Genomic DNA, 27,687 nt, shown 5'->3' on the forward strand with positions numbered 1-27,687 from the left:
TATGGCATGCTTCCTGTTTTTCATTGGAATGGAAGTGTTTGTCATCCAAACATTTACTGTAATGCCCAAATTTGCGACTGCGTTAGCGCACGTGATGAATGGAACTCATTTGAAAACCGAAGGACAACTTGTAATGGCTGAGTTTGTTTTTCAACAAACTCGGAATCCCCAACTCCCTCCCCTTTCCTCTTCAAATGATGTCCTTTTGAGAGCTTTGTTATTGTCTGTGAATATTTAACCCAGAGAAAGTGCCTCTCAGACAGGATGAGCCAAACAAGGAGTCCCAAGCACATTCCGGGAGTGTGATGTGACCATGTGTTGACTCCCCCACGAGGGATCCCTTTGATTGTGCTTATCTGCGAGGCGATCAATACATGGCACGACGCTGATAAAAGAACAGTGCTCGCATCAAAGCGCGCGCATGGCACGAGGAGAAGGGAAAGTCACAAAATGTCAATTATTAATCGAGGGGAAGGGTCCCCTTTCATGTGGGAGAGAATTTGGATAATGAAAATCAAACAAAATCCACACACAAATCACATCCTCGGGGCGTTTAAAAAAAATTATGCTAGTTTTTAAGTTAGATGTAAACCAACTTCTATTGTTTTATTGTATGTACGCGGCGGCGGGGTGGAGAAAACGTAGCAAGCAAAGATGAATTGAATCTCTGAAAGTTTCAGACTTCACTCCACAGCTGCGAGGAGGTTGAACCCGTAACCCCTACCTCCACATAACCCCGGTGTCTGTCTCACCACAGCGTGAGCACACGACGCGCTCACTTGCACTTGAAGTCAACACGCCGCGCCATGGCGCTTGATCAATATTTCCGTCCTGGAGTGGCATTGCTCTTTCATGTTTGGATTCAGGTGGTCAGTGAAAGATGTTTGATTTGGTTTCATCCTGGCAGGCTTTTTGATTGTCAAGTGCTATCATTTATTGATTGCGGCAAGAGGAAAAAACAAAAAAGACACATGGGGTGATGCAGGGTGATGTGAGACAATGTAAAGCTCACATATCTGCATAGCCGTAATGTTAAATATTCATGGGAAAAGATTCAACATATGGATGAACATTCATATTTAATGTAGGCCGTCCCATATGGCAAGTGAAAAAAAAACCACATTTCTTTGTCTTTTTGCCCTTTCACTCGCCCGCAGGCAACTGCTGGCTGTTTGAGTCCTGCTGAGAAGAAACTCAACATAATCAGTGAAGAAGCTGAGCGAGTGTTTCTGGGTCAGTCTTTCCCGGGAAGTTCATACGAAGACAGATTGATTGATTTCTAAGGCCAAACAAATGTGCTGTGAAGTTTTGGCTCGACTCCCACCTCGAGCCTCTGAAGCAGCTCTACCTTAGCTGCTGTAAAGGAGGAGGTCATCTTTGTTTATTTCCAACTAACTCTTAGTCTTGGGGGGAGGGGGGGGGGGGGGTTCAATCTTAGTTTTGTTTGCTCCCGCAGCTTTCCGTTTCAGGGTTCATTGACAGTTTTTTGTGAATGTTTCTGGAGATCTAAGACAACTGAATACTGAAATGCTAATTGAATAGAAACACAGTAGGACTCTGATGTCTATTCGTGAAGCCCAGGTTTTAAAGCAAACATGGTGAAGCAGCATTTAACTGTTATGCTGCACGGAAATCTTTGTATTTAAATGTAAAAGGTTGCCAACGGAAGTTAAGTCAGCCCCAAGTATGAATGGTTTTAAATCCACATTAAAAACATATGTTTTTTTTCCCCCCCTGGTAGGCACAGATCGTCAAACAACCATTTATGCTCACAATCACACCGAGGGACAATTTAGAGAGCTCCATTAACCTGCCATGCATGTTTTTGGAATGTGGGAGGAAACCGGAGTACCCGGAGAAAACCCACGCTGGCACTGGGAGAACATGCATACCTCACACAGGAAGGCTGGAGCCGGAATCGAACCCTGTACCTCTGCACTGTGAGGCGGACGTGCTAATCAGTCGATCACTGTGCCGCCCCTCGTTGGAAAGTCCAAAATGATTGCATTGAATATCATGAGAACGACCAAGGTCATCCTGTGAACTCATCATTGTTCAACATCTATGCCTTTAACTGTATGATAATACAGTACACATAAACATGTTCTGGCATTGATAAACAAATGAATTCCCACATATCCAGCACTTTGTTGTTAATGCTTTGATGAATAATTTGGTTCCATTTTCAGACATTTAAGTAGACATTAGTTAATTATATGAATTTACAGCTGGAACGCTATCACTTGGGGGTCTCTGTGGGGATTCTTTCCCTCCAGCCATCCCCGGTTGCCTAATCTGCTCCTTTGACAAGCTAATGTGCTGACTCTGGGATTCTCCCTGGCTCAGCAGGAGGCTCCTGGCCACCTGCAACACAGGAATGATCACGCCATTGTCCTCAACAATGGGAAGCCTTTTAGGTCATGCAGGGTGGCTGTTTAGGTTTCCCTTTGAGAAGCGAGTAGTGGTGAGGGATTGCTCTCGATCGGTACAACCCAACAACAGCACATGTCACATCGAGGCGAATGAATAAACGGGTTTTCAAATCTGCACCACCGGGCTGAAAAGTGGTGGCGGGCTTTGGGAAACTCTCTATTATCTCCAGAAAGGGACAGCTGTTGTGTCTCGTGTTGACTATAAACTCTGCGCCCGCAAGCAAAAATCAGACAACTGTAAACAGGACGATCATGTGGGCAAGGTTTCAGACGAATAAGCCTTCCATTGCAACAGTGCGCACATGGAAAGACAGCAAAGAGTGATTACTTCTCCAAGTAGGCCTCGAGTCATGTGACCTCCAGACACCAGCCGGCCAAAATTATTGAGACACATCCTGTTTGATTCAGGCTGCTCTTTGTATTTGTTGTTATCTTGTTGTTTTTTTTTGTGCGTGTATATTCTTCATGGCCAAAATTATTGAGACATATCCTGTTAACCGATTCGTTGATGCAGGCTGTTCTTTTTATTTTTTTGTATCTTGTTTTTTTTTTTTTTTTTGTATATTCTTAATGCAAGTCTATCGATCAAGCTAGCTAGTAATCTAGCTAGCTAGATAGCTAGTTATCTAGATTATCTAGCCTTTGTCCAATTGTTTTCCCACCAGTTGTCGGTATTACGGGTTTTCCTCAGGTTGCTTTGGTCGGTTTCTCAGTTCAGAATTTCATTTTTATAAACTACCTGTTGAATTTTTACATCACTGTCATCTGTGCAGATCAACCAAGCAATTTCTCATTTCTCTGAACAATTTGCAAATGTTTTGCAACATCCATGCAAATGGACTACATACAATTCTCTGCCGTTTCCGGGATTCTCAACCGCTTATGTCACGTTACTCAAAATGTATGAAAATTGTATGTTTTTTTTACGCTTAGTTTTTTTTTTTTTTTTTTTTTGTGCAATGCACTGCTGTCTTGTCCTTTCTGTATCACAATGAGACAGTTTGGCAATCAACCTTCCCCATGTATGAAACTCTTTAGAATAATTGTCATCAAAACCTTTTCTGGAGTTTATATCAGAACATCTCCCTACAGAGTACACTCTTATATTGCCAACATGACTAAACAGTTGGTACTGATGTTCAGTGACACAAATATTTACTTATGAGAGATGAACTGAGGATTTTGAGAAAGAAAATGCCTTTTGCAGGGGAACCATTGACGTTTTACTCTTTGCACGACTTGTTTTGAGAAAAGCACTTACTGTTTGGCAAATTTTCAATTCTGATCTAAGAAATGTACCAAAAAGACTTAGAAAGACTGTAAATGTCATGCATAGTCTTACAACATGCCCTGCAACGGTCCTGCTGAATCTGCAGGGATCATATACCTTATGAGCAATTATATACTGCGATATATAACATCTTTCAATTTTAGCTTGACATTGCTGCATTCACCCTTTGATGACAAATGTTGTCCTTGGGCGCAGTGCCAGGCTGGGATTCCTGGCAGACACCGGGCAGACAGACAAATCAAACTGCTGGCAGCTCTTCAGACAAATTACAGACAGTCGGCAACACAATGCTGCAGCACAAAGAGAATGACGTCATGCTGTCTGCTGCCTGGCAGCAAGTGGCACTTCCATGAAAATATTACACCAATCAAAGGAACAGCCTGAAAGAGGACACTTTTTTTTTCTGAAGCGACGGCTAACCACAGAATGCTGCCGTGAATAAAGGAAGTAAAGAAGGCTTGCGTCACACGCATCAGATCATCTCAGTCAAAGTATCCTGAACAAATTCTGTCTGCTGCACATACGAAACTCTACCCGGGTGACAAAATCAGCACTTGCAACATAAGTGGATCTGGAAATGTCTCCAGCAGTGAGATCATGCCTATTTTCTTTTTTTTAATTCAGTCTCCCTACTGACCAAGTGGATGTACTGGAGATGCAGCGCAGTGGACGTGGACAGCAGTTGGTGACAAAATCAACATTTGTGGTGAAGTGTGGGAGGATGGAATGGATGTGACCCAACCTGCTTTTGGCACCTTCAATCCCAAAGCTGAAGTCAATATTTTCATGTACATGTGAAGCACTGTTCACATCATGACCTCTGTCATTATCTAAATAAAAGGTCATAAGCGACCCACAAGGTGTCCCGACCTCCCCCCGATGAACCGTCATCACCCAGCCATCACCTGCGCGTCCACATTCCTCTCCTTTTATTCCCAATGTCTTCACGCTCTGGTGCTAATTCACACCTCTATTGTGAAGGGGGTCCAAAGTTTGTGATCTTCAGTCCTGCCGGCCCCCTCCCGAGCCGTTCACACCTCAGTGTGGTGGTCCCACCAATGTGGAGTTGCACTAGGTGATCACTAAAACCTCACCTCCGCCCAATTAAATAGAAAAAAAATATCCAATAAAAACATGATGCACTCTAAAGTCATTTTCCAGTCATGTGTACGTGAACAAAAATCTTTTTCCCCCTTTTTAAAAGTTAAAAATAAATCTGCATTTTAGGTGTTATGGTTGCTTCTTGACATATAGTTTTAGTTTGATTCCATTGGTGTTAAAAAAACAATAATAATAAAAGGCTCCGTTGCATTTCTCCACCACAGTAAAACCAAAACCAGACTTACGGTGAAATGAATATCTTTCTGACAGTATCCTCATTAAAACAAAATAATTGTGCATCTCGGATGTGACAAACGGCGTGGCCACTGATCTTCATTCACTTTCCACTTACCAAGGTGACCTTGAGCGTAACGCTAGACTGATGTGGAAGGCACTCCTGTCGACCGTTAAGACCTTTCCCGTCAGACGGCGACAGTGTTCATCCGTCCATGTTCCTGTTTGTTGTTGCGCTGGAGGTTTCGAGAAGGCGTGGCACAGGTTGGTGTAGGGTGCCACCTGTGTAAAAGAGAAGCCATTAAAATTAATGTGAGAAATCCGACCACATGTTTTTCTTCTTTGTTTCTTTCTTTGCTGTTCGGTTTGAACACAACATGGATTATGTTCACTTGTCAGGGGCAAAGGATTTTACTCAAGGTTAGGGCTGAATTTAACTGAACAAATATTCATTCAAAGTGATTCAATGTGAGTTTTTACTTGGTAGCAGACAGCGAATGCAAACTGATCACATGTACACAAAATAACATTAAGAATATAATTTGCTCTGTATCATCACTGATTAGTGTTTCGAAACATATTTACTTATTTAGCAACATGAGAGTGGAATATTATTGAAAAGAACTCCCCTTATGATTAAAAATGAATCAAATTGTATTTTATTATTAAACACACATTCATCCATTTTCCGATCCGCTTTATTCTCACAAGGGTCGCGGGGGGTGCTGGAGCCTATCCCAGCTGTCTTCGGGCAGTATATTATTCAACAAAATGTACTAAATGAATTAGCGTCAACAACAACTTGGCATTAGTATTGTTGAAAAAGCAGAAACATTAAGGCAGTGATAATAAGCTTGACTTTCGGTGTGTGTGGTCGTCATATTGTACATATTGACAAGAATGTTGTTACTCACAAGTGTGCAATTCAACAAGTGCAATATTACCATCATGCTCAGAAACATAATACTGAATATATCTCACTACTTTGGTCTGGAACATACAATGTCACCGTATTGTCTTTCATTTTATACATCATTTTTATTTATTATTTTTAATCAAATTGCTGCTACTACTCCTGACACATCATTTCATGATTTTCATTTGCACATTTGTTGGTATCTACGGTACCTCTTTTTGGTATCACACCAAATGAGTAGCATTCCAATTTCATTGTGCACTACGACGGCATTCTGTTCTGTACTTATTCGAGAGAAAGCACCGCTTAGTGATACTTTTATCCTTCCTTGCCCCACACTTGCTGGGTGGCTCAGAAATAGCAGTGTGATGTGAGGGGCAGCTGTGATTGTGCATAATAAACAGGCTTAAACATGCAGGGACAGTATAAAACAGGTGCGCATCACACAAACACATTCATATGCCCGCATAACCACAGATATGCAACGGTCCGGCGCAAGGCCGAGCACGCTCTTCTTCCTCACGCCCTTCATCTGAGACCCATACGGCTCCTAAACACAGACTAATTCCCTCAGCAGCAGCAATACAACAATGGAACTTTAGTCGGAGGTGACCCTCTGTCATAATTACCGAGTGTGTTGTGTCAAGGATGAGGTCACCAAGCAAAAGCGTCGTTGCTTTGTCTCACTGTCACTTTCTTAATTGGAAAGACAAGCCGGGTCATATCTCTCCTCACGGAAGATCTTAATCTCTTCAACTGGATTGGTGTGGACAATGTTTCATACTCCATACATATAAATATTGACATGTGGCTCGATGTATGCGAGATGACGCAGTCGCAGTCGCCGTGTTTTATAAATGGTGGCTGATCCAGTGGCCTCGGCGATGACAAGTTCATAGACAGGGCAAAACAACCAGCTGTGTGCTCCGTGCGGCTTGTGGCGGCTTTGGTACATTGTGCGCGACCATTGCCTTCCACATCATGACCAGTTGTCAACCTTGTAGCCGGGCCGCCAACTGGTATGATGAAATCTGCGCAGCTGTTGAGTTGCATAGCACAGACCGCAATCGAAGTCATAGGGGAAGCACCAAAAACTGATGCCAAAGCGTGGCGCTGTGGCGAGCGGGTGGGAAAAACAGAGCGGCGGCACGAGGGCGAGAGCGGTCCATTAAGGGCCATCAAATATTCATCTGCCATACGGCACCGAGGCTTGGCTCTCTCCCCGCTGCGGCATTAAAAAAGAAAATCCACCAAGAAAAGTGATGCTGAAAACAACAACAAAGTGAGGACGCCTGCAGTGAAGCGCCAAGACGCAGCTTTAATGAGAGTTCACCTCCACGCAGCAATGCTGATTTATTCATTTGTGAAAGCTGGCAAGGCTACAATCGGAACACAACACCAAAGCAATGCATGCGTTAGTTATTTCAGACAATCAAAAATGCAACAAAATAGAATTAAAGCAACAGTGTGAAATAACGTCTCTGCCTTCAGAATATCACTCATGAGCGGTGCTAAAATTGAAATGTTCATTGTGGTGTTGAGATTGGTTAAAGAAACTGTCCACAATGGTAACAATTTGAGTTACAGCAGCCAGCACCGTTGTTTTGGAAGGCGCTTCCCAGATTTTATTGTCATAAGAACGGTTGAAATCTAATTGCACAAAAAAAAAACAACAAAAAAAAAATCTAACATCGACATACATGTTCTAGAAGCAGTACAGCCAAAACAAACATTCTAAAGTGAAGAAAACAAACTATTGGGAATAAATTGAACTTCATTGAAAAGATAATATAAAATTTGTTGTTAATGTAAGTCAGTTCCTGTGATAGTGATGAGGCCAGCACAGGCCTTCCTGTCCCTGACAGCTCACCACTGATAGGAGCCAAAATGCTATTGCACCCTTCTCATCATTGCTACGTGGGCAACATACTTGCTGTATAGCCAAATGAGCATGAATGCAAATAAGAATGACAATCGCTGACTGACCACGTCATTCAATACTTTTGAGTTAACCCTGCACTGTCAATAAAAACGGCATTATTGAAGCCAACCACATTGAGAACCACTGCGATTGAGTCTTAAACACGTTTAGTGTTGTTGCTGCTGGAGCGCTAATTGCCTCAGCAGGCTAGCAGGCCGCCTCTAATGACGTTAGCTACCTGTTAACAGACAAGCACAACTTGGGTCTCCAAAGGCACAATCATCCATCAATATATGCTCACTTGCACTCTGCTTGTCACTGCTATTTGTTTCAGTCGCTCATGTTTTGAGGCCACATTTGTCTTCATGAGTGTTGTTCAGATAACATTTCAAAGTTTGCAGTAAAATTAGATCCTTCCATGGCTGTGGAAGCCTTATTTCAATCCATAACTTAAATATGATGAAAAGAATGAAGAAATACAGTTACATGTATTATTATTATTATTATAAAAAATATTTTTTACAAAGCATATAAGATAAGAAAACCTTTATTAGTCTCGCAATGGAGAAATTCCCAATTCACAGCAGCAAAGTTATGAAAGGAAGAAGTAGAACAACAAAATATATGACACACTAGTTCATCCATCCATCCACTTTCCGAACCGCTTGATCCTCACTAGGGTCGCGGGGGGTGCTGGAGCCTATCCCAGCCGTCTCCGGGCAGTAGGCCGGGGACACCCTGAATCAGTTGCCAGCCAATCGCAGGGCACACAGAGACGAACAACCATCCACGCCCACACTCACACCTAGGGACAATTTAGAGCATCCAATCAGCCTGCCATCCATGTTTTTGGAATGTGGGAGGAAACCGGAGCACCCGGAGAAAACCCACGCAGGCCCGGGGAGAACATGCAAACTCCACACAGGGAGGCCGGAGCTGGAATCGAACCCGGTACCTCTGCACTGTGAAGCCGACGTGCTAACCACTGGACTCACACTAGTTCAATTCTTTGCTAAATTTTCATGATCATCATAATCATGATCATTATCATCCAGCCGGAACAAGTACGTGTGTCCAGCCATTTATTTATTTTTTAAATCTACTTGCATTTGTCGGACATGCTATGATTATATCTTAGTCTAAATGCTAAGCGTTAGCATGTTGTTTTATCCACACTTAGTCATATGCTTTATTTTGATTTCTAAGTCATTCATTTTTGCAAAGTTTATTGTTGATGGTGAATTTATACAAGTATTTCCAGAAGTGACATAATCTGCATTTTGATGGTTGAGTGAAAATAAATAATCTGGGATGCCCCGTGTAAACAAGCATCAAAGGCAAGTTCCTTTCATGAGTCCTTCACTCATAGTTGAACCATTGCCTATTAGAACTTATTCTACATACGTTAATTTTCATCAAAGTAGTTTAGCATTACCATTTTTATGATTATAATTAACAGAACATCTGCCTCATAATTAACTGCAACCTCTCCCTTCGACCGTGTTTTTTGACAGCAGACATGTTCTGTTTAGGCGTTACACCGTCTCCATCTTCTGGTCAGTAGAAGAAATATTGTCGTTGTTAATTTCCGTATTCCAAAACAAATACAGGGACAATTTTTCTTGTCTCGTGCTATATTCCAGAAGCCCTTAAACTGTTTTTTTGTCTCGGACCAGTTGAGACAAGTACATGCTGCAAATCTTTTCACTGCTTTTAAACTGCCAGTTTTGAAGCACTGGTACTGACAACAAAGATAATTATAGAGTAATTAAAAATGAACATAGATTTTTTTTCATTATTAATACGCCCTATAATGTAAACATAACACTTAAATCATGATCAAACATACGGCGTTAGCATCATTGCCGCTTGCAAATGTGACTGATCAAAAGATGACACTGTTTTTAGACTGTTCCTTACTTCTCCCCGAAACCAAACAATAAAATCAGGCTATATTTTCATATTGGTGTTTCCATTTTAAAATGAATATGAAATCATCGTTTTATTAACTCTTTCCAAACGCAATACTGTACCAAAATCGTAACCTATGTGTCAAGTAATAATTGATTGAAACGAAACCTGTACAACGCTTTGCACACAATCACGTGGAGAGACTGCCCTCTATTGGTTAAAACTACTTGCTTTTGGCACCTTCTACAACTACAGCAAGATAAATTAAGGTGACCAGAAGAAATTTTGAAATGCCCGATGTGAATAATCTCATAATCCAATGCATGTACAAGGACTTGTGAAATGACATCCAAACAGCATGAAAATGTGACATGAAAATGCAAAAATAAAATTACGGACACAGTCAGAGACATTTAAATTGATTAACGACATATTCATTTGAATATATTTTTGTCGAAATGCCATTCCAAGTTACTGATTGTGTCGGCTTGACTTGAATGAATAAACAATTTCACGAGATATTGCGCCACAAGAGGGCGACATTTAATTACACACGATGAAGAACCAGATGTTGGACAACAGGAATCGCCCTCCTCATTCATCTTTACATTAAATGGAATTTCCTTTCCTTGACTAAAGACTGCTTCGGGTGCAAATGAGTAATTCAGATGGTTTCATTAAAGGAAACATCCAACTGAGGCCCAAGAGAACTTTGTGCAAGTTATTTGTGTTGATGACTCAGTTTCCGACATAAGTCTTACCTTACTCATTGAAAAACATGCAAAAAAATGTCGTGACTCAGTGAGAGCTGACTTTTTATTTCTTCTATTGAAGTTACAGACACGGGTAGGATTGCAATGAATATTTTTAACATGGAAATACCGGTTTTGCTGCATGTCATAGGGACATTGTTGCACGGAAAAAACACTGACAAGAAATCTTGACCACTTTCTGTAGGATGTTGAGTTAAGCACAGTACAGGTGTACCGACAATCAGGCCAGATTTGAAAATTCATCCTCGACCCCTTTTTGAAACATAAAAATAGCCAAATAGGAAGCAACCGGAACAAATTAACGAGTAATTAGTTGTTTCGGGCGCTAGCATTAAGTGTCTCCCAAGTCAATTCATGACAAAAATAGGAAGTGCAGGCAACTGCAATGTACAGTAGTCATACATACCCTAACATTTAGCCCAGGGGTCAACCAACGTGGTGCCCGCGGGCACCAGGAAACCCCCAGGGACCACATTAGTAGCCCACGGGCCTGTTCTAAAAATACCACAACAGTGATGGCCGCCTCCCCCCTTACGGCTGCTGCACCCCTTTCATGATGTACTCAATGCGGCTGCTGCGTGCACTGCCCACGAAACAGTAACTTGTAATAAAGATATACAGTATTGTTGAGTCTAAGGTCCTCGATCCGGAGTCAAATGGCAATCTTTATACAGCATTGATGTACTATTCATCCATGCACATGGTCACGTGTGTAACAAGTAAGACCATGCGCATGGATGAATTATTATTTTTGTATGCAACAAAATGCGTCTGACATATCGTGATTGACAACGAAACTAACGTTGGTGCAGTAATGCTAATATGATGTAATTTTGAAGATGGTGGTATGATTTACTTACAGGTCTGGCCTCTACCAGGAAGTAATGTACTACCGGTACATCAAAATAAAAAATAAAAAAAAGAAGTAAAAATGACCTTTAATGAAAAACCCCAAACTATTAGAACCATCATGCCTACAGATAAGGAAGGAAACAGAGCAAAATGACAACGATGTGTATATTTACTTGTTAGCGGCAAACACCATCTCAAATATCCTTCATGACCATTTTAGCTCTCAATTTAATGAAGTCGAGGTGGGATATGCTCAATAAATTACTTCGGAAAGTGATCAATAGAATACTCTTTCCTTTTTTTGGTGGCATTTAAAATTCCCCACCCGAGCTTGAATCCTCCAGCAATATGACCTTGATACTTTTGTGAATGAAGCTGTTTGCTGAGGAATTCTGCTCTCGCGTGGACAGACATCAGACTGTGACACGCAAAGTGTTTATTTATCTATGACTGATTAATCTTCTCAAGGAGCGGTTTTTGCCAGCCCAAAAAAGGGGCAGAATTGCTGCGCAGCAGGCTTCTATGGTACAGTACCCGCGAGTGTACTTAAGCGTGTGTGCGTGTATGCGTGTGTGAGTGTAATTCCAAATCCTAGCTGTTGAAATGAGCACATTGATAGATGTAAAAAAAAAAAAAAAGAAAAAAAAAAGAGGGGAAAAAAAAGAACTACATCCTTGAATGGCCCTGCGGGGATTTCTTCACAAAGCCACAACCATTTTTTATGTGCCAATCTGATTAGTACACTTAAAAGTCCGTAAAGATCCTCACGCGAGACATAAATGATTTAACGGGTCGTTTTATAACTTCTCTGAAACGCAGTTAAAAATCTTTGAGGCGGGGGTGAAAAAAAAAATAGATGCGGCAGACTTTTTGGGAGGGATGAGTAAAAAAGGAAGCTCTTGCGTCGTCGAGACCTCCTCCGGGAACATTTCAACAACGGTGTCAATCCAAATCATCTCATAATGAGGCGAATGAAGAGCGTTCAACTTTCGCGCCATCTCGTAAAAGTGACAAATCAGGCTGATTGATTCAAACGCCATTTTCGTCGTGCTTCCTTCAGTGGAGGGGAACGGAGAAAACACTTTGAATCGTTCACAGCCTGAAAGCAGATGGAGCGGCGGCTTGGGCCCACACCAAGCGTGCATCTCGCAATGTTTTCGAACACGCCATCAAAACCTTTCGTCATGTCCTTGAATCGCGTGCCGTGGAACCGACCTCTGTAAACGATTCTCCATCGTCTGCTCCTTTCGGGTTTGTTTGCTTAGTTTTAGTGGCACGGGATTAAGAATAATTGGTGTGTCTGATCACAGCAAACGTGTGAATGGCTTCACTTTTATGAGCGGCGTATTTCAGGTGCAGGAAAAAGAGACGCTGGCTTTGAATGTATTTTATGAATCGCAGGCTGGAAGGAGTCCTGCCCTATAAAATCCAGAGTGCTGATGTCAAGTGACCTATAAAGCCTTGAGCTCTCGTTCCTGGAACTTCGCATGTCTACACTAAATATAAGATAAGATAAGATAAGAAAACCTTTATTAGTCTCGCAATGGAGAAATTCCCAATTCACAGCAGCAAAGTTATGAAAGGAAGAAGTAGAACAACAAAATATAGGAGCTGCTGGAAAGGCAGCCACTCTCGCGGCGCCATTTTGAAGTCAAAATAACAAAAACAACACAACACAACACATAGGACACAGACAGTCGTGCAATCTTCATCACTTTTCTGTTTAGTCAAATAGAAATATGTTGCAACCTCGAAAAGCAAATGCCCTTGCGGTTCAAACAGAAATGTTTACCAACATTTGGAGGGAGAACACTTATATCAATATGGTCACTATGGTAGCACTTCAACATTCAACGGACACCACAGGACAAATCTCAAGTGCGATGAATGCTACGAGCAACACAAAAAAACGACGGATAAGGTAGGCAACTGTCATCATCCTGACCTGTTTTTCAGTCTCTGGCGGGATTGGAGGGCGTTCCCTCCAGAGCCACACCTGCCTTTAATTATCATTGTTATCCCCCTGCCTTGAAAAGCTGAGCCACGCCGACATCTAGCTGTCAAATTATTTCTGCCTCGCTCACGATTTTCTCACCGGGTGCGTGTTTATTCTAGACGATTTTGACTTTTTGCCTCATAGCTTCTCACCTCATTTTTCATGCAAGTAGTTATTTTCATATTTCTCCTGTGGATCTTCATGTACACTACTGGACTTCCTTTTTCCTTTGAGTGATTTTGGTTGATCTTTTTCCTTGCCTTTTGCAAGCAATTTTGGTTTGTCTCGTTTTGTCAGCGCTATTTGTTGTACATAAATAAAATAAGAATATAATAAAATATGTACTAAAATAAACCATTTCGTGTGCAAAAACCGTATCCTTGTCTACATTTGGGGGATGCAGTCCTATCCAGATTATTGCGAAACACAACTGGGCTACACTTGTACACCGAAAGTTAATATTACTATATGATTTTAATCCAGTATGTAAAGAAAAAAAAAATCTGCCGGTCATCCTCCCCTCTGTCTCTGTGGTTTATAAATCGTCTCAATGTTTTATTTCCCAGTAACTCTGCTCATGAAAGTGATGTAGAGCGAAGCCTTTCGAACGTCTAGTTTCCCTGCTGGCTGCAGTAAAATCAGGACGAGGTCCTGGCGTGGGGCAGCGTTTGCGTGACTGCAGAGTGTCGGGGGCGGGGGCGGGGGCTGGGGCTGGGACTGGCGGGGCCGATAGTAAATTTTGGCACGGGGGCAACCTGTGAGGAGCATGCATTCTCGCACGGGATCATGCGGACCCAGACTCAAAACACGGAGAATGATGGCATTGAAGTTCAGATTTATGGCACGGCGTGTCAGCCAAACGTTGCTTTTGCACGAGCACCAAATTCAAGGAGGGTTACCCCACAAATGGAGGACAATACAGACATGAACATTTTTGGAAAAAAAAAACCTTGTAATTCTTTTCAAGAAAAAAACAAGCAATAAAGCATCATAAATTTGATGAGTTCAGCTCACCCATAAGTTTTTGATTTGTCATAACAGATAATTCGCTGTGTTTGACACAACCCTGCTGCTCAGACAAATGAAAAACATATTTCAAAATTGTTTCTATATACAGTATATCCTTTACAATTAAAGAAAGTTAAATTTAATATGAATACTTATTGAATTTCTGTGTTACGCTTATTCCAGTAATGGAGTGGCGAATCACTGCTAATGTGGTTTTTGCTGCTTGGCTAACTGGTCAATAACAAATTTAGCTATTGAATAAAGCATTTTAAAAAACGTGGATATGAATGTGTTTTTAGGCTTCTCTAAGCATCTTCCTGAGTGACACACTCTAGGGCTGAAAGCAATGAAAAAATATTGTAATACAGAGAAGAATTACCCGAAGTCTACTCATTGCCGGCGCAATTAGCTTGATGATGTCATTTCTGCTGAGTCATGCAGCTCACTTTTTCTCTTCCTCTAGGAAAAAAAAACGGTTTTGGAGGCAAGGTTGCGTGTTTGCTGTGACAACTTCAGATGAGTCTTACTATTATTTAAAAAGTCTTTGAAAAAAGCAAACAGAATGTTGTAACAATTACGAGCAGATGTAAAATGTACTTTATCTATTATGCGGTCTTTGATATCTCAGTTAGACATCAAGTAGGAGGGAGAAGAGCAATTTGGTATTCAAATTTCATGACAGAAAATGTCCACCAAATGTGAAATGAGCCGGCAGTGTTAAAATAAAAAGTGTTTCCCGGTAATTCACTGTGACCTTTGCAACCTAAAACCATAACAACTTGCTCTCAACTGGGATGCGAATGACCGCAGAAAGCTAAAAAAGTTGCGACTACGAGACGAGACGATGTGGTGTGAACGGCGAGCGAAGAGGGGTCACTGAGGGTTAGGAACTGAGCGCAGGGTGAGGTGATTGAGGTCATGACCTTTCTTTCATCACTCACACGGAAAAACACGACCTGTGGATTTCAAGCTTCGCCTCGCCGCGGTTGCATGTCTGCCCCTTCGCACGGTATGTGCAGCAGCGGAGGGATCTTGTGTCGTGTTGCGGGTTCGTCTTTATTGGTTCTTCATCGCTCACTCCCTACTGCGAAGAGCCCACGGTCCGATGAAAGCGGATCAAGGCAGAAGCCTGTAAATTCTATTACATCCGTGACAGTCACATTCACAGAGAAGTTCTCCCGCACGCGAGGTGTCACATATAATCCCGGAGGAATGCTGCAAAAAAGATCAATATTAATTGAAAGCAGAGGACCGGATTTATGATTTCCTGCCATCGTATACTTATTCAATAAAACCACAATAAAAAACAACTGGCAGTAGTAGTAAGGATGTTTTTAATTGTGAAAATGGTGTGCGCTCAGACTCCCTGTACAGTTTTTAAGTTGAAATAACTTTTGAAATCTACTACCATTTGAAAGTGTGGAGACATGCGGTATAATTTTGTGGCAATTCTTGACAGATGTTCGGTACTTCAGCCACAGTGTTTGAGAGCTGAGAGTGGAGTTTTAATTTTTATTTCTTCACAGTTTTGAAGTCGCATTCTATATCCTTGGCAATTAAAAAAAAATCATTAAAGTCAGCCAGCAGCGTTAACAATGTTCGTCTCTGTGGTGTGTCAAATTTACTCGCCATTTATTTTCCAAGTTGCTGTCATTTAACTCTTTCATGCACCAATAATGACAACCTGTACACCTGATAACATGATAGGCTGTCCACTGTAGTGACCGCCATGCCGAAAAGGGTTCAAGTAAAATTTTGTATATGAAATCGAAATTGCTGTCAAATACCAAATTTGGGGCAGATCAGATAAAAGTGGTATTATGTCTGTAACCTACGGAATACAGTGGTACCTCTACTTAAGAACGTCCCTTCATACGAAATGTTCGAGTTCCGAAGTGCCTCAACAGGAAAATATTGCCTCTTGTTACAAAAGAAATTTCAAGATATCATAGGTAAAAAATACAGTATGGGCTGCTAGTCGCAGCTCCGAGTTTCCAAAACGCAACATATTCATCGCTGTTCGGGCATTGGCTATTACCGAGCATCTTCCTTGCATCCCATTGGCTAAGAGGGACCTCTACCATATGTGTCCCATGTGTGCAGATACATAAATAGATAGATATGTCTATATGCAGCACCCTCGGGCCATGAGGCGTTCCGATTTACGGTTTACGTAAATATGAATCACCCAGTTAAGTGTTCACCAGTCCGGCGATCGCTCACTATGCTGATGTATGCCTTGGAGATTTTCGAAGGATTGTTAAAAGCTGACAAATGCAAACGTCCTTGGATCAGTTCTTTACAAAACGCCAGGCAAAAGGTACTTCTGAGAGAGAACATGAACTCAAGAGGGCAAAAAACGATGAGGACGCAGTTAAAAGTGAAATGACCATCATTTTTATTCTTTTCTCGTTTCTTTGTTTTTTTACATTATGGACAATTCTCATTTATCGTGCAATAATCTAATTGTAACATGTATTTGTTCCAAATTTTGATGCGTTTTTATGCTTTAGAAAACATTTATGTCTGCATTTGGAACGGATCAGGGCATTTACACGGAAAACACGTCTCACTTACTTACAAAATGTTCTATTTAAGGCATTTCTTCCAGAACCAATTAATTTCCTAAGTAGACGTATCACTGTAATGGGAGTTGAAGAGAAACATAGGTACAATATAAAAGTGTGGAACTGGTTGGACTTTGTGTGGACTGACGGCTGATGTTGTGATTTTGTTATGTTTCCTTGCTTCAGGAAAACGTTCAATTCTATGCCTGAAATTATTAACAAATACATTCAGTATCTGGGTTAGTTTTTATCTTTACTGAAAAACAATCGGAGGTGGAAGTGCCCAGTTGGAGCCAATTTTATGCCATCCAGGAACAGGATTCCTTTCTACAAAAAGACTAAAAGAAATGAAAAATTCACCGGTGCACTTGCTCTTGACTTGCACTAGGTACGAAAAAATGGCCCTAAAAGTTACATCAAACAAATCGTTAACACGAAGCGCAGCGCAGTTTCCCATTTGCATAAACATATGAACCCTTTCAGGGACAGCGGTTACTCCAGTGGACAGTTTATCATGTTATCAGATTACAGGGCGCATGAAAGGGTTGAAGCAAGCTGACCAAATGCAGCGGGGTCTTTTCTCTTTTCCCTTCCTCAAGGTACTCGACCAACCCGCTTCAAATCAAAGTAGGACTTAATTAAGTTTGTACAGACGCCATGGCGCCATTCAAGCTAGCACCGCTAACAAACATTCCTGCTACGTTCCACTACTGAGAAAGAGAAACAAAGATATATTTGTTATTAATAGTCACTAATAAATATTTTGGGGACAATTCAGTGATATTGTTTCAGTTCCTGCAGCACCTCATACTGGTTGGGAAGCGTACTGGTCTAAATTGTGTGCATGGATGTAAACACTGTTGCTCAGTTGCTGCCACTTTCCTCAAGGGAGCTCTCCATCACCCGTCCGCACATGCAACAGTGACAAAGTATTAGTGTGTGCCAACAAATGAAGGAAGAGAAGACCAAGTGAGAAAGCCTCCATGTGGAGCCGCCCCTCATCAAATCTTGTTTGTATCGGTTTATTTATATTTAGGTTAGCGGCGGTGCAACGTGGGGAGACCACCAGGAAGTCGGTTTCCCAGAATAGCCGTCAACGCTCCGTATTTCATCTTCTCGGTGGCTAATTTTTAATTTTTTGTTTGTCATTTACGGCCTTGTCAGCACGTAAGGTTGGGGCTCTTCTATTTGCGTCTCGTCCAAATATGCGGCCAGGTCGACGGTAGGCCACCCAGAGTTTGATGAGCTCCCGATTTGAAGCAAATAAATCGTATTGATTCAGTTTGAGGGGGTTCTGTTACAAACATGCAATAAAAGAGTGTTTTGCAACACCTTGTCAACGATAAAATCAATCACCGCGTGAAATTGTCAATGGCCGTCGAGGGAAATGCAAAACTCCATATGAGTGTCAGTACCCTGACAAAAACGACGTGTTGAATTCGCTCCATTTTTCAAGATTTGACCGAAAAGGTGGCAGATGTTAATCAGGAAAATATCCTGCTGTTCCAATATACTGCTGGAATTAGGGACTGGGTCTTGTTCCTCGCTTACCGGTACTTCCCTGATTTAAAGGATTGGCGGATAAACTTGGCTTCCCCCGGCAGTCACCGTCCTTTATCAAGGTTGTATGACTGCGTGTGTCAATACCCCCGATATAAAAATACACCCACATCCTTGGCTAGGAGGAGGTCCATATTGTTGTTGTATTGAGTCTAATGATTATCCACCAAACACTGTGGTGAGTTTGATCAACGCAGCCAGTAAGTTAAGTCTCCGAACAGGCAATGAATCCCACATGTGCTCATGCAGTCATTGAACAACTTGAATCACAATCACAAAGCTTTTGCGTGAACAAAAAGTGAGGAACACTTGGCGACTCCTTTTGTCTCTTTGGGGAATTTTGCTTTGCGGTATGTTTATTAGTAACTTGTACCAGGTGTTCAATTCTGTGTTTTACCATTTTTATGTCACCGCATACTGGCAGGATGCGCTGCCGTTCTACACGTGTGCCAATAGCAACGATTTACAATCATAAAGAAATAAAGTGTTGCCAAATAATCCTCCTCCAAAAGCATAATTTAGATTAATAATTCTTTTGAGTAACCGCAGGGATTTTTGGATGTACTGTTGTGGAGAATCTTTGCGGTGTGCCTCGCAGTTTTGGCCCTTTGATTTCCAATCCAGGCTCCGTGTTGCACATGTCATCGAAGTACTCGAGCTGTGAAAGTTAACGCGAACGGTTATTTGTCGATACGTGCCGAGCAATTTGATGGCTACCATTCGAGGGCGTACAACGCCTCAATACTCAAAGACAGCTGGGAGACGCTTCGGTGACCCTAATGAGGACAAGCACCACAGAAAATGGATGGATGGATCTTATTGTATGCCTTTTAACAGAGCCCCTTGTGGCAGTCATCCCTTTTTTTGAAGAGCTGTTTGTAGGGACACCAGAAAATTTGCAAAAACCACGGCACATTGAATTTATCAATCATAGCAAGACACGGTAACAAACAAAAACAGCGGAGGAGGGTGAGAGACTTCTGGGTTTGCATCTCAGCAAAGAGACACATTTCATTTCTTATGCTCCCAACAAGGAATCGGTCATACGTTGAAGCAAGAGCAAAGATGCAGTAAACTGCAATAAATTGAAGACTATGGAGTGATAATACTGCAGCATCCAAAGCGAAGGCACGGGAAGAGGGAAAGCCACGTATCGCACATCGAAAATTACAAAGACACAGAGGCCAAAGCCTTGTGTGTGAAATGCGCTCTATAAATCAAGTTGCCCTGTAAATCAATAAATCAGTCAAGATCCAAACACCGAACCTCAGAACTGTGCTTCTCTATGTCATCCTGGAGTTGTCACGAGCCATTTATAATTGTTCAAAAAAAAAAAAATGGCCAGGATTGTAAAATATATTTTTTGTCTTGTTTTGGTTACAGTGTGATTAAAAACACACAATATGCAATGAGTGATTTTTTTTCATGTTTACAAAAGTGCCACCTGATTTAAAAAAAAAAAAAAAATCACTGTGTGAAGTTGTTGTTTCACGTCACTCTTTGCTATCTTCACTCAGAATACAATACGGGACATCTGGCAGGAGACATGAATGTTAGCGTGAGCATTTTGCGGATTACATCAGTGGGAACAAGCGAAAGTTCTTCCCAGTGATCGTCATGTTCCCGTTTTTTTTTTCTTTTTTTCCCCTAATCGGTGGCTGGGACAAGTGGGACAGTAAACTCTGAATGACCTGCTTGTGCATGTCACTCCTCAAAAGTAGATGGAGTGGACCTTGTTTCCTTTTGACCAGACACGGAGGTCACACATTTAAATAGGCTGCCTGCAAACAAAGGTCTTTCCGATCCAAACGCGGCGTACCTCTCGCGACACCTCCACCATTGCTCCGCTCTATGAGATGACCCCTCTGTGAGCATTGTGAACAGAAATGTGCCTTTCACACGGGCGGGTGGCCAAAGCAAATAAACCAGCACCGTGCCAGCTAACGAGGGCACGAACAGGGTCGGGGGGGGGGGGGGGGGGGTCCGGCAAGGAGGTGCCAGGAGTGACAGAGCTGAGGGACATGGTCACGCAAAGAAAACAAGCCCAGCAAGAACAACCCGGCCTTCTCACGCAGGGGCCCGGACACGTCTTGTGATGCGGCGGTCCGCCCCCACCAAGCCGAATTACAGCCGACGTAGCTAATAAAACGCGGGGAAATGACCAGTGTCCTAAAAATGAGAAGGAGCGCATGCAACAAACTAAAAATGTGCACCTCAAGAGCAACGGGATGAAAAGCGGAACCAGAGCCATTTTTTTTCTTCATCCTCAGTTGACCTTCAGTCAAGTTGAGCTTTCAAAATTGACACAACCTTAAGTGTGCAGTTTTATTCTAAAATTATCCCTCAAGGAAATTGATTTAACATGTTAGGACTCCAGAAGTGTTATCAAAGCAAAAAATAAAATCTGGGTGGATACCTGCTAGTCAAAAATCAAGAAAAGGATGAGAATGAAACCTAGCCGGATAACCACTTTGCATTTACATTTCCTATTCGTAGTGAAAAGTATTAAAATCTAAAAAAAAAAATATTGACCCTTTCAGGGACAGCGGTCACTCCAGTGGACAGCTTAGCATGTTATCGGGTTACAGTTGACCAATATCGGTGCACGAAATGGTTAAAATATAATGCAGAATATTGTGAGACCAAAGGCAGACAATAATGACCGTAAATGCATTTTCCTTCTCTCAAATCCTGGCTGAACATCACCACTGTGAGTACGTGTGAAATGGAAAGTATGAACTTCAGTCGTGCGAGCAGATGTAAAGTTAACACAAATGCGATGTGTGCGTGTGGCCAACTTCTTGAAAGCATCTCCATGCCAATGGTGCACATGCACTGGAAAATGAAGAAAATTGACAACTGTAGCGGTGGTGACATAACGCTCCATGATATGCAACTCGTCATACCCAAATAAACCACCGTTGTCTATCAATGCCACACAAGTCAAGAACAAATTTCACCACCGCCAGTTGTTTATGGAAAAGGCCATGATTAATTTTTAACTTGGATTTTGACCGAGGCCAGGACATCAGCGTCGATGTATCGTTGCAAGAGTTTATGTTCAAAATTCAATTGGAGACTTGTCAACCAAATGCAAAAGTTTTAAATGATGTTCATTCCTTCAAAGTATATAAAGGGAACACGAAATGTTATAGTAACCAACACAGTGAAAACAAGGTTGACTTTTCTCATTTTCAACAAATACCCGTACCCGAAGAAATGTAGTACAATAAAGGTCTAAAAACACATATGGCAGCAGATGCCAGCACATAAACGATAATAATGCATTGCATTGAACATTTACGGTGATATAAAAATCCTACATTGGAATATTAACTACTATTAGAATTATTACAACAATTTTTAAGCCACTGCTCAAAGTACAGGTCAGCTGTTGATAAGCATTTCATACTTTCACACATAAATGTCACCGCATCCCTTACACACACGCACGCACACATGCACTGGCGTGCGCACACACACTCCCAACCGTCGCGATCGACTTGGGACCAGTTCGCTGGCACCCGGTCGATCGCGGTCGACGTATTGTGCCCCCTGCCTTAAAATCGGAGGTAATTCGTTGACTAGCTTAGCGCCATTTGTTGCACATGAGCGGTGACGTAAAGGTGAAAATCCAGTTGTCATCTGACTGGTTGCCCTGTATGTCAATCAAGTAACGGGATTGATGATAGGCTGACATCGTAAACTCTGCTGTACTTAGCACCGCCGTGGCGTTTTCGACTCTTGTCATGTGAAAGCCCGGGAGCCTCATTGAACCAGCTCGCGAGCCACGGGTTGGCCACCACTGCTTTAGCCAGTTAACAGCCAGCCAAGTCGACAGTGTCATTCGCTGACTCCGACATCCCTCAACAGGCCAGATCCCGCCTCACACGCACTCGGTCCCAGTCACCGTATAACACAAGGATGGCGACCTCAAATAGACACAAATAATACCCGCACCTCGCATGGATATTGGATTAATATTATGCATATAGCTTTAAAATATATTTAAATACTAAAATTGCACATTTACTGTACCCATTATGGGGCTATTAAAGGTGTTGGTCGACTGAGTTAATAAAATCCCAGATGGTTATATTGGTCCCCAAAAGTGGGCTTTTGTATCAAAAAGGCGGGATCAACCTAGGATCCGTTTGCTATGTTCAATGCCCGGTACATTGTGTTATTAATGCTCAGTCATCATTTGAGCAAAGGAATCGGCTCACGCAATAACGTTAAAATATGAGAGTCACGCTAGACTGTGGCAAAAATATTCCCAATTCTAACATGTAGGCGTGAACGTTTCCCATCCAAGTGCTCAGAGGCCCCTCATCAGTCACCTGAAAGCAAATATGACACGTCACACTGGAGTGTACCGGAGGACAAGAGGCCGTGAGAGATGTGTCATCGCCAAGGATCACACTGTTCTTATCCATCAGCTCTCTGTGATGGCTCCTTAGCGGAAGCCATCCAGTGAGCGGTATAAAGACCTTAGCAGCTCCTCTCGTTCCCAAAATAGCAGAAATATAAGCACAAGACTGAAACTGTATGAAAACAAAAAAGGTCAACTTTTAACCGAGTTGATGACCGTGCCAAAAATCGTTAAATGCTAGCAGATGGTTACAATGAGATGTTTACAAAAATGGGAAATCATTAAACCGCATATTTGGAAAGTGGCAGTAGCTCCAAGGACTATTTACAAGTGTATATAACAGTAGATCGTGCACATTCAGCACTCTCGCAAAGTGGTTTACTTGAAGCGCTTGTCTGGTGTACTGTAAGGATGACTTCTTTGCCTCATCATTCATCCTATTCCCATTAAGCGGCCACAAGATGCCTTTTTTTTTTCCCCGCTCGCGCGCTCAAACATAACAAACAGTGTGCTCACTGTCTTGCACAAGCGAGGTCTGTTCTCAGAAGGGAAAAGGTGTCAGCTAGACATGTAAACAGTTCGGGCGTTATCCTTATTAATAGAAGTGGTCACAATTTATTTGGGTCTCCCAGGTTCCCACTGTACTTATCTGACATGAAAATCTTTTTTTTAATCAACACGTGTTTGCTTTTGAGTCGAATTATGTAAAAAGTGCTCCAGCAATTTCCAAGAAAAATTATCCAAGCGGCATGATTGAGACCAAAACTTTTTATTTTGGTGCAAATCCAGGGAGTGGGTTTTCATGATTGCTAACTCCGTACATGTTCATTTATCAGTACCGCATTTTCCGCACTAAAAGGCGCACCAGATTATGAGGCGCACCTTCAATGAATGGCCTATTTCGTAATTTTTTTTCATATATTGGACGCACTGGATTATAAAACGCAATCTACAATGCATCTACTAGATGGAGATGTGCTCCTTACGTTCGACTCGAGAGGCGTTCATGACCGCCTCCGAAAAACGTAAATTAACAATTACTTCAATGAAACTACGAAAATTGAAAATAATGCATCAAAACAGAAAATCAAGCAAGGAAATCACAAAATAAATTCTATAGCTCCCCTACAGAATTTATTTTGGCATTTCCTTGAGCGAAGTCCAACAGAACGATCAGATGTCAGTAAAATATCGGAGACTGGACTGTCTCGGAAGTGTTTGTTATTTATTCCTTTGTTGTGTACTGTATTCCCAAATGAGGAAATCACAACCAAGTGTGATACAGCAATACAAAGTGACATGATGAGAATTGGCATGGATGGTAGCTTAAAACAAACAGATGGTGCATCAATAGTTGACCTAATCACTTCCCCTTTTCCAAGCTGACATACCGTAAAAATGATTTTTTTTTTTAACCAAAAAGCACTAAAGTAATAATTGCAGGTTTCAGACAAATCCCAAAGGCATTTGTAATACAGCAACAAAAGCTGTGAGACTTTGCTCTGAAGCACCGAGAGCCGTGGATGAACTATGCCCTCGGTGCACTGCCCCAAACTTGCGGCAGTTCCATCCACTCATCTGCAGAATTGGAGCATTGAAGGCGGGGGTGGGGGGTATAACGTGACCGCACACTGACCCGGCTTCATTTTCAGGATACTAAAATGCACAGAGCTGCTCATGCAGAACACATGGAGGTGCAAAAGAGAGAGGGAATCACGGAACTTTATCCGCCCAATTACACAATGAGGAGAGCGACCTGCTGCTCGTATCCATCCTGCACGGAACGCTCAGTGCGCCTGAGGCTGAGCCACTGGCCTCTGCCTCCCCACCTGCAGAGCCTTGCACAGACACAGACAAAGGAGCTCATCAATCAGTAAAGAAAAAAACAACAACAACAACAAAAAACGATAAACGTCCTGTTTCATAACAAAGACGACGATCTAGTTCAACACAACAAACTGCAGCAAAACAAACAAAGAGGAGCAAAACAGCATTAGCATGCACTGGGTTTAAAAAGCAGTCTAGTCGACTCATTAGCTGATTTGTCACACTTCGCATGTTGCAAGAAAACACTGTCTGGTTCTACAGTAAACTATCCATCCATCCATCCATTTTCCGAACCGCTTAATCCTCACGAGGGTCGCGGTGGGAGCTGGAGCCTATCCCAGCCGTCTCTACAGTAAACTAACTGTTGATATTTGGACATTTGGCGCAAGTTAATCCTTTCGGGGACAGTGGTTACGACAGTGGACGACCTATCATCATTATCAGGTTACAGGTTATCATTATTGGTGCGTGAAAGGATTAATATGAGGGTAAAACTGTAGAAATGGGAAAAAATGGCAGGAAACGCCTATGTGTTAGGAAAAATACAAAAGGTTGAAAATTGGGCCTCGTTGCTTGTTGATGTTAATACAGGAAGTCAACAGCCCCTTTTATGTGACCTGTAAAAGCTGCTGTTTGTCTCAATCACATGTCAAACTCAAGGCTAATCTGACCATATGGGGCATATTCCACCATGTTGTCTCCTCCAAGTTGCATCACAGGTGTCTTTAAAGTTATAACCAGTCAGTTGGCCGCTTTTTAGTGACATTGTGTGTACTACACAAAACATGGACCAGAGGAAGCGAATGAAAGTGTTGTCTGGGGAGATGAGAAAGAAAATGACAGACAAGCAAGTCCCAATGAGCCACAATACAAAAGCAATGTCTGACTTTCATTGGTCAACTTTCATTATTATGACTTTTTTCAAATTAATGTTATTTCTGTGTTTTGTTTTTTGGGCTTTCATTAACACAGGGGGGACCAACAAAATTGTCCACCTGTGTACATAGTAGAGACATCATGTAGTAAATACCTGTACATCTACTGGTATATAGTAGTATGGTGGAGTCGTCGATGTGTAACCAACATGAAAACCAATCTTTTACATTGAATTTTTTTTATATGCAAAAAGTGGAAGGCAAAGGAAGGGGTGGGAAAAAAAATCTCAAATAGGTCTAAACACTACGATCATAATTAATGAGGCATTTATGATCATTCATTACTCCTAGGTCGAGACCTCCTCATTGCACGTTGCGATCGTGATCGAGTCTTCAGACAGGAGGTGAGATACCAAACAAAGTCTCCTGCTCTGGAAGCCGTTTCCTCTCGCATTCTCTCCCTCTTCTCATTTTAATCTCTCATTACAGCGCTGCACCCCATCCTCCACGCAAGCCCCCCGCTCCCCTGGGTAGCCGGAGTTCAGTGGGCGAGGTCCGCGCACGCCAGGCCAGCGCGGCACGCAAGCCCATCCCCGCTCGGCTCCGCAAGCACGCAAAAACTCAACGGCATTAGAAAGAAATATCTCTATACTGTACATAATACATGGCTGCTGTGCTGGGTGCCACGCAGTGAGGTTCTATCTGCCTGCAACGGGGGTGAAAAGTGCCCAAAAAGCTCAAATGTGCTCAGAAAGTTTGGAATTCGATTACTTTTTTTTCCCGATTGAACAACAAAACCAGAACTTAAAGGTCTCTTTGTGTGATGTTTAAAAAAAAAAATAAATAAATAAAACGCTCACTATGTGCAAACCTCGCTCAGTGAAATATGGGCTTCAAGGAGACAAGCACGACGTATGAAAATTTCCCTATTTGATATTCTCTCGTTGTCAGGCACGTCATTCGAGATGTCATTTTGCCGCCGAAGATTTCAGATCAGCAAGTATCAAAGGATTAATCTGGGTGTCTTTGTTTTTCTTTGAGTTTTTGCGGTTTGATTGAAAAAGCGCAAAAAGGGGGACATAGGGGTGGGGGGGTATACATAAAAGAAGTCACGCAAAAAAGCAGACATTCAAAGCAGTGACATGCCAGTGGCGCCATTTGTGTTGTCACTAGCTATCAAAATTAGAAGCCTTCTTTTGTGTCCATGTTTTACTGTTAGCTTATTTGTTTAGTTTTTTTTTTTTTTTTTGGCTTGTAAGAATCACGGATATTAAAAAGTGAGTGAACTTATTTGCCCCCTAAATGACCATCTAACACGTCTGTGAAGTTACAAACGGTTTAATGGCGTTGACAGTTTTATTTCCTCAGTTTCTGCGGGAAAATGCACGTGTTCGTTTGACGATGCGTGCCAGTGCGTTACATATGCATGTTGAGCTCTTGTATCCGTCAGGGAAAATGCTTCCATTGTCTTTAAGCGAAGAGAACTATCCAGTTTTCCGCACTCGGGGCTCAGCTTCCACCCAGAGAACAAGTTAAACGAGCGAGGCTCAAGACGAAACGGACAAACGCCAGCAGGAAGACACAGCCTGCTGGTTGTCAATCGAACAAAAGCCCGACTTGCCATTGGCCCAGCAGTACGTGATGTCGAGTATGAGCTGGCGTTCGGCAAGCCTTTTCAACATAACTGAAAATTTAGAGACTAGCGAGCATTTCTGTGCCACTAATACGAGAAAGCGCTTAACTAGTGTGGATGAATGTCCGCGTAGTGCTGACACAGACCAAACTAGTGAAATGTTTGATATCAAAAGATATGGAATAAATGCTGGCGCCCCATTGAGCCAGTGGTTAAGGCATCGACCTCACAGTGCAGAGGTACCAGGTTCAAATCCGTCTCCAGCACCCCCCTCGACCCTTGTGAGAATAAGCGGATCAGAAAGTGGATGGATGGATGGAATAAATGCTCAAATGGCCTGCCCTACTGGCGAACTACATGAGATGCGTCTGTCCTTAAAAAATAATAATAATAAAAGACAATTTTACATTGACGTAGA

General features: G+C 42.1%; 1 protein-coding gene across 2 annotated transcripts in view; it reads right to left on the reverse strand.

Moving 5' to 3' along the window:
- bmf1 (BCL2 modifying factor 1) overlaps positions 1-27,687 on the reverse strand; it is a 75,503-nt gene that overhangs the window by 18,496 nt on the left and 29,320 nt on the right. For both annotated transcript variants that reach the window (XM_086126542.1, XM_086126543.1), the window contains exon 3: positions 5,177-5,340. The gene's annotated coding sequence lies outside the window, so the exon portion shown is untranslated. The remainder of the gene's footprint in view (positions 1-5,176; positions 5,341-27,687) is intronic.

Source organism: Hippocampus guttulatus, chromosome 13, assembly GCF_054856545.1.
Source record: "Hippocampus guttulatus isolate MCC_2025c chromosome 13, RoL_Hgut_1.0, whole genome shotgun sequence".
Lineage (NCBI taxonomy): Eukaryota > Metazoa > Chordata > Actinopteri > Syngnathiformes > Syngnathidae > Hippocampus > Hippocampus guttulatus.